The sequence below is a fragment of the Phalacrocorax aristotelis genome, chromosome 12 (assembly GCF_949628215.1).
Source record: "Phalacrocorax aristotelis chromosome 12, bGulAri2.1, whole genome shotgun sequence".
Classification (NCBI taxonomy): Eukaryota; Metazoa; Chordata; class Aves; order Suliformes; family Phalacrocoracidae; genus Phalacrocorax; species Phalacrocorax aristotelis.
Genome location: NC_134287.1, coordinates 22,904,296 through 22,926,430, shown reverse-complemented (window position 1 = coordinate 22,926,430; position 22,135 = coordinate 22,904,296). Strand labels below are relative to the sequence as shown.

The following is a 22,135-nucleotide window of genomic DNA, read 5'->3' as shown; positions in this document are numbered from 1 at the left end:
TCACTTCATTTGCGCTGGAATACACATAGCGCACAGGATGCGGGTGTTCAGGAGGGACATCCAAGCGCCATCCCCTGGCACCATCACGGCTTGGAGACGGGAAAACCATTTGCAGTATAGGCAGGATACTTTTATGTTCTTTAAAAAAAAACTATTAAGAAAATAATGTTTGGTTTCCTACAAATACTTTTCAGATATTCGTAATGTAAATAATAAAAGCAAAAAAAAGAAAAGTGAGAGGCTGCAGACGCAAGCAGAGATTACCCAAAGGCAACCGAAGCTTTCTGTACAGGAGCATGCGGCCTATCAGCAGCGCAGCAATTAAGATCTATGTAGGTTTATCTAAGTCTGGTAACAGGGTAGCAGTTTTATCTGCACTAAGAGGTTTTGAGTCAAATCTAAGCAAACAAAACCGAGACAAGCAAATTCATTCTATTAAACAGTGGAGAACTGGGCAAAAGTGGACCCGACTTCACAGAATTACTGTATTAATAGAGTCTGCACTCAGTGTCTACCCATTAATCCCAACACATTCATAAACTATACGACATACACAATTTATAGTGGTAACTTCAGATTTGTCAACAGCACATATAGTATCAAGTACAGTGCTAAAAGCTACATGCATTTCTGCATTTTTATTTCAAGGTTCTCCAACAGAGAACAAAGACTAAACAGCAGCATTTGGGAATGGGTAAGCGTTATTAAAGTCTGTGGAGACCGTGCCAAATTTAGAACATCACATTATCAATGAAACTCAAAGCTCCTTCATAATCAACCGATTAAGGAAAGAGTATAAGAGTTATTGAAAGCTCATATCCTTGCAAAAAACATATTCTAGCTTAGTGTAACTGTCAGGCACAGGGAGCCTAAGAGCAAGACACAAACTCACTTGATGAGTTTGCAATCTGAGACAAAGACAGATTAAAGTAGGGAGAAAGATGCTATTTTTTTATCTGTTAATGCCATTTTTATGCTGCATCCGTCCCACGGTTCAGAAAACTCTATCAGCGTTCTATGTAAAAATAAATAATTAATCTACTCGTCAAATCAAATTAAATGCCTGTGAGCTGTGCGTTGTCTGCACAGAGGTGAACTTGACTGAAGGTATCACGGTTTGTCCTGACTTCATTGGATTCATTCCTTGGAGCTGTTGCTGCAGACAGGCTGTCCATTAGTATTACGCACTTGATCACTCTGTGCTGACAAGTCAGTAGGAGGGCGCTCGGGTTGCCGCCAATCCTTCCGCTGACCAGTATTTAGCTCTGTGCTCATCAGTAGCATGAACAGGTTTCATTTAACAGAAACCTGAGGATAGCAAGAAATTCTGGGCAAAACTCTGTGTCCTGGGGGCTTTGTTTAGCTCCAGAGCCATGGAACATAGGTACTGTCTGCTCTATCCTGACACACGATGTTTCCCCAAGGTTTCTGCCACACTTTGTATACTTTCTGAAGGATCTTCTCTTACAACGACATTACTTTGTCGTAGCCCCATGGAAGGAAAACCTCCACGCTACCACACGAGCTCCTTGGTAATTATCCCGTGCAATTTTTCAATCTGTGGATAAAGACTGAGGCTGTGAAAACCCCGTTCATTCCTATTTAAAGGATAAACAGCAACACAGGCAAAGAAGCCGTTGCCTCTGCTTCTCTAGACAAAGCTGACTCACTGTCAAAGCCTATTTTAATGTTGTCTATGAAAAAAACTAACAGGAGTGAAATAATGAATGAAACTGCTCGAGGAGCAGCTAGCAAGCTCACACAACAGATACACACTCAGGGTAATGCAAGATGGGGACACACCGTCAGCAAAGAGAAGGATCAAAATGACATTCAGAGAACTAGATGATCCCAAAGACTGCAGTGGGAGATGAGGTGTGAAGTCCAGTGGTGTAAAGGTGCTTTCAACAAAGACCTCAGACAAGATTTGGGCCAGCTTCTCGCCCAGGCGTGAGGACATCGCGGTTTCGGTGTTTCAGAGCAAACAGCAGACCGGTTCGGGAATTTTACAACAACATGTAAATTTACAGAAGAATGTAAAATCTAATGAAAAATGTTTCACTGGAAAACTTTGACTTGCTTAGATAAAACTATATCCTGAACGGATTACATGTATTTCACAGTTCAAAAGCTTACTGGAATTAATTTTTAACTGTCACTATATTTCGAGTTTGAAGGGATCCTTGTTTTAAAGATTTAAGTTATACTGAAAAAATACACAAGAAAGCTCAAATTTTGGAAAATATTTCCAACCTTGTTAATACTAACCTTATTAATGAGGATTACAATCTTTCCGGACGATGACCTTCAATGCATTGGTTTATTCATCCTGACTCTCAGTCAAAACCACAACAGAGCGGCACCAGTCCCTGTCCAAGCAGGGCAACTGTCCAACAGGCTTAACAGTTCCGGGCAGCTGTAATAATAAAATAACAATAAATAATAACAGCAAAATATCAATATAATAATAATAGTAAATAGTAATAGATGATGATGGTGATAATAATATTATTAATAATAATTATTATTATTATAATAGAACAGCCTGATTTGAATTCTAAAAGCAAAACCCTGTACCCATTAGGGAGAAAAGAACAGAGGGAAGCAGCTGCCCTGAGGGATAAATAAATGGGATATGAAGCTGGGAGAGGGCTGACAGCATCCGGGAGAAGTGGCTGCAGTTTGGGAGTAACTGGGCAAAGCTGCTGAGAGCCAAAGAAATCAAGCAGGAGAAGCAGTCGCTACAAATCTACACTGGGTCAGGGCAAGAGTGGGGAGGCTGAGACTTAGAGAAAAAAGTGGGGAAAAAAAATAAAATTTCTGGTATGAGTTGACCAAACCAAGGCAGTACAAAAGTCCCAATTCCGTTGTTTCTCAGTCGGGCTTGACTTCATAGCCTTGATGTTTCTATCAAAAAAATGTGTTTGGTTGGTCAAGGAAATAAAAATAAATAAAATTTTACAGGTATTGCCTGAAAAACATATAAGCAGGAGTAGATGGTCTTAGCACTTAAGACTCTTGCTTCTTTGTGTAAGAAGATGTAATACAGTGTTCTAGACTGGAGGTCTTAAAAAACCCCTCTTTCTTTATAGACAAAAAAATGGGGCAGTCTATAACCACAGGCACTGAATTCTACCTGCTCTGATGAATGAAGCATTTGTGCATATTACAGTTATTTTCTTAAATGATACATTATAATGACAGATGCAGTAGGTGGAGTCAGGTTATTTCACAACCTGAGGAAATGAGAGTCATAGAATCCTTTAGGTCGGCCATGACCTTTAAGATCAAGTCCACCCGTAAACCCAGCACTGCCAAGCCCACCACTAAACCATGTCCCTCAGCACCACATCTGCAAATGTCTTAAACAGTGCCAGGGATGGCAACTCCACCAGTGCCCTGGGCAGCCTGTTCCAATGCCCGACCACTCTTTTGGAGAAGAAATTCTTCCTCATATCCAATCTAAGCCTCCCCTGACGCAGCTTGAGGTTGTTTTCTCTCGTCCTGTCACTGGTGACTTGGGAGCAGAGACCGACCCCCCCCTCACTCCAGCCCCTCTCGGGCAGCTGCAGAGAGCGAGAAGGGCTCCCCTCAGCCCCCTCTTCTCCAGGCTAAACCCCCCCAGCCCCCTCAGCCGCCCCCCAGCACACTTGTGCTCCAGACCCTGCCCCAGCCCCGCTGCCCTTCTCTGGACACGCTCCAGCCCCTCAAGGCCCTTTTTGTCCCGAGGGGCCCAAACCTGAGCCCGGCATTCGAGGTGGGGCCTCCCCAGGGCCGAGCACAGGGGTGTGCTGGTTTTGGCTGGGATAGAGTTAATCTTCTTCACAGTAGCTGGTCAGGGCTGTGGTTTGGATTTGTGCTGGAAACAGTGCTGGTAACCCCGCGATGTTTCCATTCCTGCCGAGCAGGGCTTGCACAAAGCCAAGGCCTTTCCTGCCCCTCAGCCCACCCCACCAGCAAGGGGCCGGGGGGCACAAGGGTTTGGGAGGGGACATGGCCGGGACAGCGACCCCAGCTGACCCCAGGGCTGTCCCACACCCCATGGCGTCATACTCAGCACATGGAGCTGGGGGAGGAGGGGGAAGGGGGCACGTTGGGAGTGGTGGCGTTTGCCTTCCCCAGGCACCGTTAGGTGAGATGGAGCCCTGCGGTCCCGAGGGTGGCTGAGCCCCGCCTGCCCGTGGGGAGGGGTGAAGGGATTCCTTGCTTTGCTTTGCTTGCGTGCGCAGCTTTTGCTTTCCCTGTTACTCTGTCTTTATCTCAGCCCATGAGCTTCCTCACTTTTACTCTTCTGATTCTCTCCCCCTATCCAACCGGTGGGGAGTGAACAGCTGCTGGGGGGCTGGGCTTAAACAATGACAAAGGGGACAATCTCTTCCCTAGTCCTGTATAATACAAACTTTTAACTGCTTACATTTGAATGTCAGACAAATAATAACTTGAACAATAAAGGGATTTGTGAAAATAATTTAAATCAGAAGGATTATTTTTGATGGATGAGAGCTATATGAAATTTTTTTGTTTGCTTACAGAAAATAAATCTAAGGAACTGATACAAGTAAACTGAAAGGCAAAAACGTTATTAGAGGCATGCCAGGAGGAGCCCGAGCCCAGCAGCTGGTTTGCTGGGAGACAGCGCCTGGTAACAGCGTGCGAGTCGGACAGTCAGCAGTCGGACACCCTGCACACCCACGCCCCAGGCGCCCCAGTGCATCCACCTAGCAGAAGAACAACCATTTCGCTGGGACGTGCTGGCGGGGTCTCAGAGAGCCCCTCAGGAGCACCACGCCGAGGAGCACACCGCCCTGGCGTCTCACCGCAGAGCTGGGGCCTAGGGGTTTCTAAGCACCATCAGGTTTTGTGGTGGGAATTCTGTCTGAGGTCGATTTGTAGCACTATGTGTCCTCATGCTTTCAGTGCTTAAGCTTTTAAATTTTGTTTAAAGCGTTGTCAAGGTTTGATTGTATGAGTTGACACACATCATGCCAAGCAACTGCCTAAACCTGACTTTTCTCCACTGAAAAATAGAATGTTAAATTGGTTAGCTTATTTCAAGAAAGAAAGGCTTGGATCGCAACGTGTGCTCAGGACAGCTCTGCAAAACCTTTAAAGATAATCTGAAATATTATCAGCAAGGTGTTCCCTGCTGCCCCATAAAAGCAGCCCAAGCACAGTAAACTGAACACCTGCCAGGGACTGCAGTTGCCCACCCTCAGCCAAGCTTTGCTAAGGCTTCACCAGCCAAAGGCACTGCCTGTATCTGGCGTCCCTCCCCCAACCATCAGTGCCAGGAGACTCAGCTGTGGCTCATGTCTATGGCCCATGGTAAGCCTGAGGTGGCAAAGGAAAGGGGACAGAGCTGACTTACAGATCCTACAGGCTCCCACCAGCGCAGTGCGGGCGAAGGGGCCAACATTGGAAATACCTTCTAGACTGGAAGGCTGAACCCTGAAAGAGATTTTCCCAGCGAAAAATCAGTTCCCTTGCCAGTACTTAAAGTAATAAGACTGCTTCAAAAAGAACTACACAGAAATTAGCTGAGGACTATTTCAATTAAATCTTTAAGGATGAAAAGGGACATAATGATAAAACTTGAATGTAGCCAAGAATAACATCCAAGGATTAAGAGATCCAGACTGTAGGAGTTTGATCAGCTTTCGTAGTGGTCTGTCTGCACAAATGTACCAACAGCGAAGAGATCTGCAGAACAACGGAAAACTGCTCTGCACGCCGTGTTTCCAGAAACCCGTGGGGGAGTCAGGGAAGGCTTCTTTCTTGCAGGCCTTCCTCTGAGGAGTACATTTCCCCTTTCTCAGGGCAAAGCCGGGCTATGTTAGTTGTAGGTTTGCTCATGCGGAGTGGGAAGGAGCCTGCGGAGGTGGTGGCTGTGGTAGCCTTTCCACATGCACGTAGAAACCAGTGGGGATGGAAGTGCTGGTCAAGAAGCGGCAGCGCCCATCCGCGATGCTACAGATGGGTTTGTTCCTGGATGTGTCAAAGCTCAGGCCCTGCTGGCAGCGGCCCCAGCTGGCAGAATGCTCTGCACATCCCTCTGCAAGCGGAAAAGGCACACGCTTGAGAATGACAGAGAAGGAGGTGCCCTTGCCCTCGCTGGGGTCCCAGCTGAGGCCCGGGAGGCTCCCCCTTCCCCTCCCAGCAAGGCAGGGACCAAACGCCTCTGTGCTTACAGACCCGGCTCTGTCCGCCCTGTGGGATGAGGGGGAAGCAAAGTCAGCTTAGGACTGGAGCTTCAGTGTTACCTAATGCTCGCTTCAACGGTTTACCTGTAATTCTACTTCATTCTATGCAAATTAATGAATGATTAGTAACAATACAAAGATCCTTGGATAATTTACATTCACGAAACTCCATTGGTTTCAAAGACATTATGAAAATCTAAACTAATGAAACCTACAGGCTCTTGAACTTCTAAGTATGGAAAGACTAAAACGCAGTGTAAGCAGTACATATTGGTATTGACCAGGTTGATTTATGTCTTGGTAAACCAAGAAATATAATCAGATTTGCTGTTCACCCGCAAGGACAGTTAGTTTGAAGGCAAAACCAGCAAAAAGCAACTGTTATTGGTATTGTTGTCAGAGACTTGTTGTCAGAGCATGAAAGCTTCAATAAACGCGTTACACGCACTGTTCACTCATCGCTGTTTTCTCCACACTGAAGAAATCCGCAGAAAGGATAAAGAGAAGAAAAGCAGGTAGCAGACAGGTACTCACCCACTCGCCGGCTGACACGCGACCTGCAGTTACTCCCTGGGAGCAGACTCCTTCTGGTGAGATCACTCCCCTGCTGCTCTGCCTTCCCTCGGGAGCTCTCGGCCCTCTGCACCGAGCGCTCCCCCTCCCCTCCTGCCCAGCTCCCCCCAGGCAGCGCCTGTCTGGTTTGGGGCCAAGACAGCGGTGCAGGAAGCAGCGGGATGGGTGCAAGGGGACACGGGAGCACAGGAGCCCTTTCTCCCCCAGCACTCCTGCACAGCCCCAAGGCTGCGGCTTCCTCACCCTTAAATGGCACACCTCGCAGAGCTGGGCATCACAGAGGATGAAAACACTGCCAAGAATGGGCACAAAGCAGAGAGAAGGGAATCCCAGCTCCCTTCTCCCAGTCACAGACGCACCTCTGGCTGCAGGTAGCCGTCACACCGCCACGGGCTGCAGCAGACGCACGGGGAGGCAACTGCGGAATCGTTTTGGGCCAGGACTCCTGACCAGGTGGCCAGGCCACTGTACAGATTGAAGGGGAAAACCCAAAAGCAATGGTTTTCTTCTCAAGAACTGGTGATGCGCACAGAGGCCCCCTCCCGTATTCATTGTCCTGCAGACCATAAAGGGAGTTGCAGTTTGGAGCCGCCGGTCTACTTGACGTACGCTGGGTTGTTATTCCCAGGGATAGTAATGGGAAATCAGACTGGGCAGAGTAAGACAGCTTCCTAGTGACAACCACGAGCTTCTGTGTACGCCATGGGACAAGCATCATTGTTGGGAACTATGAAAGTAGTTATTTGTTATTAATAAAAGTGCCGGTCTTGTAATACAGAGGCAGCAGTGTCTGCTGGTGCATGCCTGTGCACAGAAAAGCCATCTGGGGACTGGTGACAAATGCCAGTCTTAAAAGAACATTTCTCCCAAATACTGGGAGAAAAAAAAAAAAAACTTTCCACAGAAAATGTTCCCAAGCCAACATCATTGTGCTGATACAGAACGCGGCAGAGACAACCTGCAACGGCGCGGGAGTGCAAAGCCGCCGCTCCCCGGTTGCTCGGCGCCCTGCTCGGGCAGCACGCTAACGGGCGCTGAGCCCCGGAGGCCAACGCTCCGGAGCCAAAACCGACCGGAGGTCCCTGCAGTGCCCAGGCCCCCACGGCTAAGGACCAGCTCAGTGGGACGCCGGCGTCGGAGGGCTGGCCAGTCGTGGGCAGAGAAGCCATTGCCTATAAAGCCAGTTGCGGTGCCTTTGGATTTTTCCTTTTTTTTCCTTTTTTTTTTTCCCAATGACTTTTGTAGAAGCGGACACCTCTAAGACACATCACCTCACTAGAACAGAAAGCTCTTCATATTTTTGATTCTGGGAGAATGCATTATGCATATGATTCCTGGCAAAATTTCAATTGATATTGAAAATAGCATTAATAATGCACCATAAGCTGCCTTTAGCAGAAGCTCACTCTTCTTGCCTCCTGACTTGCAATTCAGACATCAAGGCTAATTGGAAAATGTGTTTTCTAGAGAGTAGTTTCTGAAATCAATGTTTCACTGCACTTAAAAATCAATGAATAAATCCCTACCCAGAGTACCAATATTTTAAGCAAAGCATAACTTAAGCAAAACCCTATTCTTACAAATGCTGAAAATCTCAAATGTCTGATGAGCCTTGTGAACACTGTTGTTTTCTACTTTTGACAAATTGTTATAATTACTTAGTTTAGACAGACCTTTTTGAGTCTCTGGTGCATCTCAAAATATTATAATAGAAAGAAAATGTAATATTCTCTTTCTGCTATAATAGAATTTTCTGAGTTCCCACTTCCTCCTGTGAGGAAGCCCTTCTTAAGTAATCTTAATTTTTCATGTAGGATTTCAGCAGTCTATAGATCTGAAGGCAAGAAAATGAGTTTTGCTCTGGAAAGGTATTTCATGCTAAGCCAAAGTGCTCTGCCAATGTAATCGCATCATGTGCTGGTTCTATGGTTTGGGGTTTTTTTTTTTCTGTACAAGCATTTGTCACAAACAGTATGTTATTCACTCAGCTGCAACATAAGGAAAAGAAAATCTGTTGGAAATTACATGGAAAAATAGAGTAAGCAGTTGTCAAGTCTTGAAAGCCCTGAGATCAAGAAATAATTGCCAAGACAGGCACTGTCGTGTACATATGGTTGTGTTGCATGTTTCCTGTATACATCCCATGAGGATTTTTCTTCTCTGTGCTGTTTAGGTAATGAGTAAATTGAGACTAGTTTGATAAAGCAATTTTTTTTTTAAATACAACCAAATGTGGGTATCTCAACCCAAACTTCCAAAGGAGCATACCTGTCTTGACCAGGCTTTTGGTGAGAGAGTTTCTGCTCTCAAAGAGAGAAGTTTCTCATCAAAACTAGCAGAAGACACCAGCATAGGCAAAGCCCGAGCGCACAGGACACTCATTCAGAATGAGAGAGACTTGCGGTCAGGGCCCTGCTTTTAATCCAGCGCCACGCTCACTGGGAAATAGGGTCTTGTCTTGAAGATTTCCCCTCCCAACAGAACTACCGCGCACTACCATGTGCTAGCAAATCCCTCGCAGGCTACCCACGTCGCCAAGGGAATGCACGCCTCCACCAAGAGTTGCCTGGTTTAGAGCAAATCTCAGTTTCCATAAGGGAAAAAAACCAACCAGTCAACCAATGTTTCCTAGTGTGAACTAAGTTCTGGAACTTTGATGAAATCATAGCTGATTTAAATTAAAAATAATGAACACCCCCTCTCCCCAACCCCCCCATACAGCAATGAGTCTCTACAGATGGAAGTCTAGCCAAAGTTTTGCTTAGGATTAGATCAATTCCAACAACAGCTTTAACAGACACATGTCAAATCCTGACTGACCTGAATTTTTCCACAAAGATTAATCCTTCAATCACAGTTAGCTTTAACTCCTTGATGGGTGGACCATGTTTACAAAACCCAGGCAAAATCCTGCGCCTCGTAAGCCATACCCATGTAGTTCATACAGATTCTTATGTGCAGGCTTCCCACGCGTCTGTACAGGTACCTGTTTGCATCACACACACCCCTATCTAAATCATATCCACTGATTTTTCATTTTAAGTTTTACACAGTTTGTTGTATTTTTTTAAAACACAAAACATAGCTGGGTGTCAGTTATGTGATTAGTCAATGGCTTATAGTAAAACAGAAGAGATTTATAGAATTTAAGTACCGGAAGACATAATTGCTATTAAATCTCAACATGTATTTTGTAACACCACAAGTTTACATCACTTAAGCACACCACCGGCTTAACTTTTACATCTTTTATGGCTACATTGCAGAAAGTGAAATAATTAATTAGAAACAGTGGCTATTATGTAGGAAACTAACTTTTCTTTTTTCTCGGATACCCCACAACACTTGAGGTACAAAAATACGCTGGAGTTACTGCAATAATATTACAACAGCACACCCATCCAAATTCTCCGTTAAACTGGAGCAACTCAGAATAATTCCACTGATTTGTGGAGGATTATTAGTGAGGAATGCATTTCAGACTTAACTCCGTCAGTTTAATATTGTGTCATTCCATTATCTCGATCACAAACAAACTGTACGAGTAATGCCATCCATTTTCCCAAGGAATTAATGCCTGTATAATTAACTACAATCAACTGTGACACAGATGGCATCGTATGATCCAAAAGCACTTTATGGAAACATTTTAAGCATGCTATTAACATCCCTAAATAACTATTTAACGCTACCTCTCCAGCCCTCTTCTGCATGAACACACAACACAGCTGGATTTGAGAGTGGAAAAGGCAGTATTTAACCGCAACACTGTTATAAAAGATTTGCAGTTCTTGGATTTATTCAATTTATAAATGAGCTTGAAAATATCAGACTCTACTGTGGCAACAAAAACATTGCATTTCAGATTTCAGAATTAAGACTAATTTCCAGAATTACTCATCCTCATCAAACTCAGCTTTGAGGAACTGGGCGGCGTGGAAGGACGCTGACGGGAGGAGGAACTTTTCTTTAGGCTGACCATGGTTAGCCAAAAAAGATATTCCTATCTGACAGTGAGTTCTATTTCTCAGTAGATGCGTGTCCAGTTCCAAACTAAGATAAAAATTTATATTAAACAGCAACAGACAAGAATATGAATGGAAGGTCGATTAAGCTCCCCAGTGAAAACGGCTGCAAGCTGCTAGAAGACCATCAAGTACTTATGAAAATCTGCTCTTTCAGCCTGAAAAAATCTGAGGATCAGATTATTTAAAATCTGTTTTTTGACTACTAAATATCTTAGTTTAAATAACCTTTCCTTACAGTTGCTGAGACTCCCCTCCCTAATTTCAGCCCAGCTCTGCCCATTTATTTAACAGGGAGCAGGTCCCTTGGCCCATAAGCTGATTTAGAAAGAAAGCAAACACATGATCAAACTAACAGACTTGTTGGAGATTCATTGTGGCGACGCTTTAGGAGGGTGCGCTGCAGTACCCACCGAAGGCGACAGCGCTGGGGATTAACACCATTCCTCTCCCACCAACATCTGCTTGACGAGGGCAGTCCTGGTGGGGGCTGGAGGTCCAAAATCTCATGGAATCAAGTGTGAGCCCTGCAGCATGATCTCAGATGGGAAGGTGGTCCCTGGGAAAGACCAAGAGAGCTTTAGGTAAGTTCTGGTGAAGGGGAGATCCTTTGCACTATAGTGACCGAAGAGACAACGTGCTGCTTTTCACACGGGGCACGCTTCTGGCAAGAGCATTGCTAGAGAAGATAAAGCCAAGAGAGATATCCAGTTTAGATATGACAAACGAGTTCAGAAAAGAGAAACTGTTCAAATAGCACATTAACCATCCCTTAAGATTTGCTGCCGAGTATCACACAACGGGGCTTCTTAACATTTGAAGTGGGCAGCACTAAATGAATACTCGGTGTGAGAACTGGAAACAGGGTGGGAAAACTGTGATGAACATAACAGTCATTTATATGGATTGTCACACAATTAGCTGGATTATTTTAGGTGCATGGATTTCTATCACGTGATAACGTCATAGCATGCGGAAGGGAAATAAAAAACAGTTCTGGAAATTATTACGTACCCTGGGGGTTAACAACTCAGACTTATATTCCTTCCTGAAGGAAGCTGACAATTCAATGCATCAAAGCTCTGCAGGATTCAGCAAGAGCAGTGCTTTTTAATTATTGGTGTTCATCCATGTACTTGTACAAACTCTTACAACAAATTGGGAGACAAGACAACAATGTAAGATTTTGTCTTCTTAAAGGAAAGAGCTGCAGAGACACACATGTAAGAGGTCTAAGTTATATACAAAGGTACAAAAGACAAGAGTGTTACTACTGTCAGTTTTAGTCAAAAAGCCAAGGTTTTCACAAGTCAGCGGAGCAGTTCTAAGCTGGAGTAGCACTAACTTCAGCAACAGCAAGTCATCATTGTTCTCCTGTAGAACCGCGACTTCCCACTGCCCTGGGGCAGCTACAGCAGGATTTACTGACTGTAAAGTGATATGCATAGCTTGGGTCCCACGGAAGGTTATCTGCGGCATGTGAGGGGCCAGGGGTCACCCCTGAAGTCAGGCAGAGGGCTGATGACAGCTAGAAGCACCTCCGGAGCATCCCAGCCAGAGGCCAGCAGCCCAGCCAGACCCGGCTTCCCTCCACAGCACCTCTGCGTCTCGCCCGTGTGCTCTGGGCAAATCCTCTGTTAAAAATTACTATCAGAGACACTAAGAAAAAGAAACAAAGCAAATGTTCCTTTATTTGTAAATCTTGCTAAGATTGGAACTGCCGTGTTTAGCTTATACACTTGGCTACAAAATAACAGATTATTTAAAAAAAAAAAAACCAACTTCAGAAAAGCTATTGAATTTACCACTAGTACCCTTAGGGACACCAGATCACTGGTTGATATGAACTGCTGTATATCTAATGATTTTGTAGGTTTTCACCTATTTCATGATTCACCCAATAATGAGCATGTGAGCAGTGTCTTTTCACAGCTAATAAACATTATGAAGAAACAAGAAGTCAAAATACCCAGCTCATTGATACTGCGCATTTCATGTTATGCACGGAATAAGATCCACGTAAAGAGGAAATGTAGTGATATTGAGCAAGCAAAGAAGGATTTGAAAAAAAAAGGAAAAAATACCGTTAGCCAACTTCAGAGAAGAGCCCCCGTACGTCTTTAGAAAGAATGCATCTCTGCGAGGAATAAGGATGCCAGGGAAGAGCGATGCTCTCGGGAGCAGCTGTATCCCCTCGCAGCCTCACCCACGGCCCCTTGAAACCAGGCTCTTCCCATCTGCTCCACTGAGTTACAAATGAGGCTCTTGAGCCAAGTTCCACTCAAGTCAGCAGGAAACTTTCCATCCACTGTAATGATCCAGTCATTAATATACTCAGAAGTCAAAAATAAGTGCCTAAAAGCCACTTCTCCAGAGCTTCAATTTAAAAGCAAAAGATTCTCTCTTCAGAGATGGACCAAACGCTCAGTGGCGTAAAGCGTTGGGGAGGAGGAGGTGCCGGTGAGGCACAGGAGCCCGGGAGGCGATGGCCGCCGTGCGGAGCCCAGCGCAGGAGCGGGACCGTCCCCGGCAGCAATCCTCCGGGCAGGGTAGGGCGGCAGCAGGGCCCTGGCCAGGCAAGGGGAGAAGCGGTCTTGGCAGGAGGCTGGACAGTGACAGTACACGGCCAGCTCCCGGGGGGAACACTTGCTGGTCCTCCTCCGTACCTGTGCTCTCCTTGTGCCACGGAGAGGGAAAGGAACAAGAGACTGCTGTGTCAGGATAAACCCTAGAAAAGAGACAAGTTATTTCTCCTCAGAGCTGGAAAGGATGATTCACTGGAGCCAGACATCCCGGGTCGCTGCTTTTTTCCTAAGGATGTCTTCCAGTTTGTAGGGGCAGAGGGATGACACCCTTGAGCCGCACCCGGGCACAAGTCAGTCACCTTTGCCCATGCACCGCCAGGGCAAGTGAGGCTGAAATGTTAGGAAAAACCAGAAAAGAAATCAAGGAGAATGAGGAAAGCAGAGCTGGCTGAGTGCTCTGAAGAAAAGCACGATACAAAGTTTTAAGCAGAATACTCAATCCTTGTAACACCGAATGAGGTTTTTTTTTTAGGTGGCCATGAAAAATGTTGCCACCTTGGAAGAATTTTACACGTGAAAGCAAATTCATATTTAGCCATGGCTGTGCCAAATATGAGTAAGTTAACTTCCCACTGACAATGTTTTTTGTATTTGCTGTTTGTATGTATGGGGCCCGTTCTGATTAACCATTTTTTGGCAAATAAACTGTCAGCTTGGAGGGTGGAACTCAGACACACTCGTGTAAATGACGGTCTGAGCCAGGCGCTGAGGTGCGCAGAGGAGGACCCTATTGACACTTGTGCTATGAAGCAAGCTCTAAGGGAAGAACCCACAGGTCCTACAACCCATGACAAGTATCTAAATACTCAGTATTTACATAGAAAGGGAGAAGTACTCCAATTTTATCTGGTTAAGAACATATTTCCAACTATAAAGAAAAGAACCACTTTTAAAAAGATTTTAAAGGCAAAACAAACAAAAAAGCCCAACCCAGCCCATGGAAGATTACTGAATAAAATGCTAAGGGCAAAATGCCCTCCCAGATCATGAAACAAATACTGGAGAACCTCGCAGTAACAAAGCTCATCTTTCTCACAGAGAGGCAAAGCAACAAGTAGGAAGGAAAATGCTGAAGGTACGCAGGAAAAAACAAACTGAAGAGCAAGAAATGCTGGGTGTGACATGAAGCAAACCCTCTTGTCCGTGAGGCTGGTAACAGGGTCACTGCCACGCTGGGATGCGCAGATGCGGTGGTGTTCCACCACCACCGACCTTGTCAAGGTGATTTCTGTGAGTAGGTGCCTCTGCATTGACCAGATGTACGTGGCTGAGAATTTTTGAGCTATAATCTGATTTTTTAAAGCTGATTTGATCTGAGATGCATCAACCTTTCCAGTCAATTTGCTTGGCACGCAGGTATCCATTTCTCCGTAGTGTCATGGAACAGATCAGTAAGAGGTTTAAGACTTCCTTTCAGCATGGCAAAACCAGAGGCATTCTCAAATATTTCAGCATTTCAACGGGGATAAAAGGTTAAGGGTTGTTTCAACCTAACTTTAACTTTTGAAGTCAAATGATCCATTCCTCTGGGAAAATCTTATTTTCAACACAAGAGCTCTATATTTTTTTTAACCAAGACTAACAACTAGAACACAGGCTGAGTTTCACAGAAAACCACAGTTTGTATACCTTATCACACCCAAGATATAATTTCAGTTAGTAACAAGCACAACATAAATTGATCCCTCTAATGCTACACTAAATGTAGTAAGAATTACCTTGAATATAAATATAATTGGATTTTTTTAAATGTAAAAATAACTGGAATGATCAACCCACAGAAGGCAGATGGTCCAAACCAAGCATGTGTGCATGTGATGAGAAAGTTAACAGAAATTACACCATGTTATAGAGCCTCCTGCTACCAAGACCAAGGATGAAACATGGACCCAGAGGATTACACCTCCACCAGCACCACGCGGCCTCCACCTACCCACAAACGACATCCAGCGACCAATATACAAATTATTTTTAAAAAACCACAAAAAACCCTACCACAACAGCAGCTGCATAACTGCTGTTGTAAGAGTTTCCTGTGACAGACTAAAACTGAACAGCAACTCTGAAAGCTCTCCTGACCTTTGCTGCTCACCAGCTGTGAGATTACGAAGGACAAGGCACGCCGGGGCAGCACGCTGGCACCAACATCAGCTGGCACCTGCAGAGCTGAAGTTCAGGTCAGCTTCCTGGTTCTGCTAAGGAACAACACTGGGGAAATCTCAGGATACGTAAATATACGGAAAAGTCTCTTATTTCTATATTGGGGGGAAGGAAAAGAAAAAAAAAAAAGGGAAAAAGGGAACCTCAGGAGCTGCTTCTGCTCGTGCTCTCTATTGTGTCACTAAGACCTACTTGCTGGAGTTCACTTCTGTGGCCAAGTCACTCATTCCAGAGTGGCACCTTCTGACAGCAGTGCTTGTGGGTGTCTTAACCTCGGGAGACCTTCCTCCTGTGCAGGTATCTCCCCCTCAGACTTGTTCAGATGATTTGGAAAAGTGCTAGCCTTGCTTCTCATTGTGAAAAGTGCTATATAAAAGAACCGGGAAAACATCCCCACAAACACCTCCATTTACAGTCAGGAAACAGCTACAGAGGTGCTCTTCCCTAGCTGTTTGTTTAGTGTGGCATCTGGGTAACCTGGGGTTTGAATTCAGGATTCTCCAATCTTTCAGCCTTCTGCACTTACTGTTTCAGAGAAAGTTGCTTCTTGCATGGGTTGGTCTGCACTGATCTTTAGCTGAGAAGATGTGTCCATCTGGCTTCTGACTTTCTAGCTGACCATTGCTCTTAACAGCGGGGAGCAGGTTGCACTGGGAGCAGATTCTGCCTGCAGGGAGCCATTCTGGATGCCCAAGGGCACAAGAAGTGCTGCCCGCTGGGGTCTGTGTCCCCGCCAGCGGCTGCCATCACAGCCAGGCAAGTCCTCCAGCAGCAGCAGAGGGTGGAACTACACATCTGCAAAGCTCTGGGAGAAAAGATGCGCAACATCACATACAGCAATTGCTGTGGCCGCTCTGCTCCAGGGTAACCTGAGTTTGTTGAAGTTTTGACAAAAAGTATGTAAGAACTGTGCAAATACACATAGATTATTAAAGCCATAAGAGAATTCTGTGCGCAAGCAGACGCGCTGAAGCTCCTGGGACCACCTGCACAGATAGCTACTCGCCAGCAGGCAAAAGGGTTTCGCCACCTGAGGTGTGAGCTGCGTTTGGGCTAGCAGACACGACCTCTACGAAACCTTGCACGTGAACGTGAAAAGGATGCGAGAATGTAAACCTGAGTCTCAGCTTCACAGTGTACACTTAAGGGTTGGACGCTTATGTAATTAACTGCTTAAGAAGATTTAGTACCGTGATGTGTAAGAAACTCTAGTCACGGATGGGGGACAGAGACAGAGGAATTACTGCTAACGTGGGGAGATTTACAGCTGCGAGCTCCAAGGACCAGAGATAGGGCTGGCAGCGTTTGCTATTCTGCTAGCGACCTGTAAAAAAGAGTAAAGGGTAGGATATCAAAGTCTGCTGATAACAGAGAATTATTTAGGTCAATCAAGATGAGAGGGGAATATAAAGCAAGAAAAAAGGAAGAAAAAATAAAGCAATAACCTCAAACTAGAATATTAGGTAACTAGGCAACATGAAATTCAATATGGGAAAGTACAAGATAATCTCTATTTAAAAACACAATTTGACATATCCTGCACACAGAGAATAAGAAGGAAAGATCAAGTCATCACTGAGGACATCTGCTGTGTACGCAGCTAGGTAAATGAGATATTAGATTGTAATAGTAGGAGATGGGAAATAAGATGAAAAGCATTATAATGTTGCAGAAAGGTAAGTGGTAGGTACTCATTATTACACTCGCATTCATCTTAAAGGAATGTAATAGGTACAACCAGGTAATAAAAGAATCAGGATCTGTGAATATTTTGAAGAGACATTGAAAAGGCAGTTATAAAATGACTGATGTTATGTAGGGGGAAAGGATGTTTCATTTACTTTTTCACCCTAAAGCAAGAACAAGCCACGCTATGGGACATTGGCCGGAGGTAGTTACATGACTTCCCCAGTGGAAAGATGAATCTTCCATTTTGTATCGTACACCACAGATGCCGGCAGCAGCTCTATGTCATTCTGCAGCTCCTGGGGTCAGACCACCACAAGCCAAATACAACAGGGGAGAGAAACACTGCCGTGCTGGGTCACAAGGTGTTGGCGACAGCAGCAGAGCTGGCAGCATCCAGCCCCGACGCAACCTGTGACAGCGCTCAGAAAAGGTACGTTGGCAACTCTGCTGGGATGATTTTCCTTGGGCTCAGTTTCAGTAACTAATGAGCAGCACAACAGGTTTTGCTGCAAACGCCTCCCAAGTGTTGTCGAGAGCAGAACCACATTGCTCTGAAACCCTTGCTTTGAATATACAGCGCATAAATCCTTTACCAACAAGGAACCAGAGCGTTCCCCAGGCTGGCACACGGTTCACACACTGAGCACAAAACATCCTGCAACCCAAACTCGCCGAGGCGACCTGCTGGAAACAGTAAAGCAGAATATGGAAGAGACGAGCGTTTCAATTTGCAGGTAGAGCACCTACATCAGCCCTAGAAGGCAACCTGTTAAGAGATCCTTGCTTCCCCAGTCTGTTCCGGATTTTACATACTCCGACTCTGGAAGGATGCTAAAAGAGATAAAAGAATTATCATTAAAATTATACAGCCTGTCTTCATAGCGCACAGGGTTTGGCGGTGGTGGGTTTTTTAAGATGCCTGTAGTAAACTGAAACTGCAGTCATTTTTATTTTCAGCCGCATATGATTAGTAAAATCCAGCTTCATTTCTCATAGCTAGCTATCATTTTTACAGAGTTCTGGACATATAATTAAACTTCCACCCTGCTTCACTTCCTTAAAGCATTCTTCCTATGAAATCAAGAATTCTCCAGAAACTCTGAACACAAAGCTCGTCAAGGTGCTTCACCTGCAGCCCGCCCCATTGTTTCAATCAGGATTATCATCTGGCTCTTAATTCTACTTCTCATCCACCAGGGATGAAGCACAACCACCCCCCTGCAGCTCCTATGTGCATGGATGGACGACTGCCCCTCTGACCCAAGCTGACTGTCACGCTGTGGAGCCTGTGCAGGGTAATATTCTGCTTTGCTACAGCCTATAAATAGGCCTGTGGAGCCTCACAGTCCAGCCATGGTGCGACAAGGAGTACAGCGAGATTGTCCTCATTTCTGTAATGCTTCACCTTAATCCCAGCTCGCATCAAGTGTGCATTACAGAGCTAACATGTCTCTACATCTGTTTTTAAACTTGTATTTAGTTAAATCACGCAACAGAAAAAACTGCTACGTTACATCTTCTTTGTGTTGCCCAGCAGCACAGGAGCATCCCACTGCAGTCAGGTTGGATGGGCTGCTTTTCTGGCCTCCAACTAGCACCACGTCACTCAGAGTCCCCGTCCAGATTCAAACAAGTATCGACATTCAGTGCAGCATTTTAAAATGTTTGTACTAAAATCTCAAAGGTTGGACCCAAGCACAGAGTGGATGCTCATCTCACTTTTGGGCTGTGGAGCTCCATGACTAAGGGGAGAATGTCAATATGAACACATTTCCATGTATTTTAAGCTCATTTTTTTTGACAGGCAGACAGAGAGGAGCACTGTGTACACAGAATCAGGGTCCGAAGTTGACCTCAACACTGCCCTGCATCAGGATATAATTAGCAAAGAATTAAAAGACTTACATGGCCATAAAGATACATACACTATGTCCAAGACAATATTTTTTTTCCTCGACAATTGTTTGCTACAACAGTATAATTAAAATTATGATTCTGTTCCTACTGAAGTCAGCGACAAAATCCCCCCTGTCAGTGGGCACAATAAATAACGTCATACTGCGAACGCTACAGCCCCACGGAATGGGAAGGGGAGCGCGCCCCTGCAACACAGACGCTGTCAGGCCGTGCAGACCCGTCCACCCCCAGCTCCCGCGCCCTTTCCAAGGCACCATTCTCCACTGCTGGCAGTGGGCAGCCTCAGGTCAGTCCTGATGCACCGCTCTGCATTCGCTTTTGCTAAAATTGATCAGCTGTTTAAAAAAAATAGTAATTAAGGCTAGGAAAATCCTTCAGAGGCAGCGGTGGCTCCCGGTATAAAGTGGTGTGTGGCCTCCGCCCCGCGCAGCAGCACCGTACTCTGTTCAGTTTCGGACTGTCCTTGCACAAACTGCTTCAGGCAGGGCGAGGCTGGGCATTAGGACTGAAACGAGGCATCTTGGCCCTTCCATTTAGTGAGAATAGTTTACTTTTTTTTATTATTATTATTTCTGTACTGAAATCACACAGTTTCTTCTTTCAGCTTGCCCTGTGTAAAAGCCAGGGGGACAGGACAGACGTCCTGGTAAGACAGCCTGGGAGTGGACCACCTGGGCCAGGAGGAGCAGAAAAGGCGCCCACGGCTCGGAGGGGAGGGAAAGGGGCGCCAGCAGTGGGGCAGCACCAGCTCGGCACAGGCCAGGAGGAGTAGCCGGGCGAGATGCGCTGCATCCCATCCAGGCTGATTTCGAAGGCCAGGCAGAGACCTGGCTGGGGAATACAAACGAAGCTGGCAAGACAAAACTGCAGATTACACAGAAGACAGTAGAGGTGCAGGTTTCTATGGTGCAGCAACTGTAGCAAAGTTTGCTCGCTTTTCCACTCACTGACTGTGGGCCCGGACGGGTTACAGCCCCGCCGCCTCACAGCTCTTCTGCCTGCAAAATGCAGGAGCCCAACACGCCTCGGCCACCCCCTGCGCTGATGCACACGCAGGATGGCACGTTCTGCTCCTGCCCTCGGGGGACGTCAGCTCACCCCACAGCGTCCAGCGCCGCGGATAGGAAGTTTGAGCTGGGCCGCTTACCTGTGCAGCAGCAAAATCACAGCCTCTAAAGACATCGCTGAGCTTTTTGTTCACTTTTTAAAAACCTGTTAAAAGGCATATGGAAAACATATATTCACTTGTAGCATCTTAAGTTCAACATTTGCTTTTGAAATTTTCTTATTCTTAAAATACAAATCTGGAATTCACAAGAAAAGTGACCCTAAATTAAATGTCCACATATATATTTGAAATAATAGCCAAAGGTTATTTTTCTGTCTAGATAACGCATACCTTAGCATCATTTCAATGAAACCAGAGTTACTTTCAAGTGTCAAATGCTACATTTTAAAGGTGATTGATGAATGCTCCTGTGTCCCTGTACTACCTGCAGCCGTAAGGAAACCTAGCTGGCTTTCCTCCAACAACCATAACTCCCTCCTCCCCACATAGACTTGTCCTCTGGATTTGACACCCGGTTCTGTAGGCTTAAGAAGATGAAAAGGCTTCAGAAAGCAAACAATCTTTGATTGTGCATCTGCACCACTGAAACACGATATAGAAGCAAGTATAAATAAAGCTGTTACAACTCCAGCGATTAAACAACAGTGCAAAGCCTGGAAAAGTACCAGGCCTTAGCGACGGAGATATTTGTAACCACGAGGAAAGCAGAATAGACTCGGGACACTAAGAGGGGCTGCTCGAACAGAAGATCATTAGCTGCTTTACTGCGTGTGCATATACAAGCAGTGGAGGAAGCAACGCATCTGGCTACCCACCACCTCACCGTTTAATCTGCAAGAGGAAAACAAACCCAATTTCCCTTTCCATCAAGAAGAAAGCTTTCCTGTCATGCTGGCCACCTCCTTCCCAGCAGATCTGCTCCGCCTGCCACTGCCCCTCCAGTTCCCTGCCCTGGCAGGTACGGGCTTCCCTGGCCTGCGGTGCTATCGCCCGTGCCAGGGGATCCGGGAAGATGCAGCGCTGCATCCCGAGCAAGCCCCTGCGATGGCAGCGACAGCCACAGCCTGTTTCCGATGCAGGGCTTCAGAGAGGGAAGGGGCTACCACCGTGAGCTGCCCAGCGTTTGCCTTAGACCAGCCATGCAACCCCGAGCCCTGCAAGACAGGAACGTAACTGTACACTACAGACTGAATTAAGCTTATAATACACTTTAATGAGGTTTAAAAATAATTTCAGACAAGAAATGCACTCGAGAAGGATTCTGGACAGCCTTTCCTCACCTTTGCTTCAACTCCAGCAGCGCAGCATCTCCCGGCTTGTCACAGCTCCAGCTCTGAGGGGGCTGTGACTCAGCAAAGGGAGCAGCTTTTTATTTTTCAGATGGAACTTACCAAACCGTGCCAATATTACGGGGAGGATCTGCTTCCTGGATCCACTTCTCCGCCGGTCTCTCCTGAGATATTTCCACTGAACCCTCCCCATCTGGTTATGTTATGACAACAGGAAACGATTTCTTTGGGGAAAAATCAAATGCAGGCCTGCATGGAAACTAGGCTGAGCAAGAAAGAAAAAATTCCCAACCTCTATCTACACTGTATTTAAAAGAAAAGGTGGCGTCTTATTATTAGCCTAGGAGTTGTGCTGCTCCTAGTCAGACATCCTTAGATCTGCAACCATCTGCGATGCACCTGCAGCTCGGCAGAAGAACAGCCTCCTGCTCGAGAAGCCCCAGGCAGGCTGGCAGAGGCGGGGAGTGCCCCGGGAGCGAGGCAGCTGTCTCCATTCCTGCCCTGTCACCTCATCTCTGCCCTCTGAAAGCATCCCTCTGGCCCCTCCACAGATAGATCAGCTGGAGGGTCAGTGGTCACCTCATACCCCACAGGCAGGCTGGGCACAAGCCCTGGCACACGCTGGGGC

The 22,135-nt window shown here is 45.9% G+C and overlaps 1 protein-coding gene across 1 annotated transcript in view; it reads right to left on the bottom strand.

Annotated features, from left to right (window-relative positions):
• The window catches only part of JAKMIP3 (Janus kinase and microtubule interacting protein 3), a 106,945-nt gene that overhangs the window by 60,731 nt on the left and 24,079 nt on the right, over positions 1-22,135 (bottom strand). The window contains exons 4-5 of the mRNA XM_075107861.1: positions 11,212-11,357; positions 2,269-2,416 (exon numbers count right to left, since the gene is read on the bottom strand). The gene's annotated coding sequence lies outside the window, so the exon portion shown is untranslated. The remainder of the gene's footprint in view (positions 1-2,268; positions 2,417-11,211; positions 11,358-22,135) is intronic.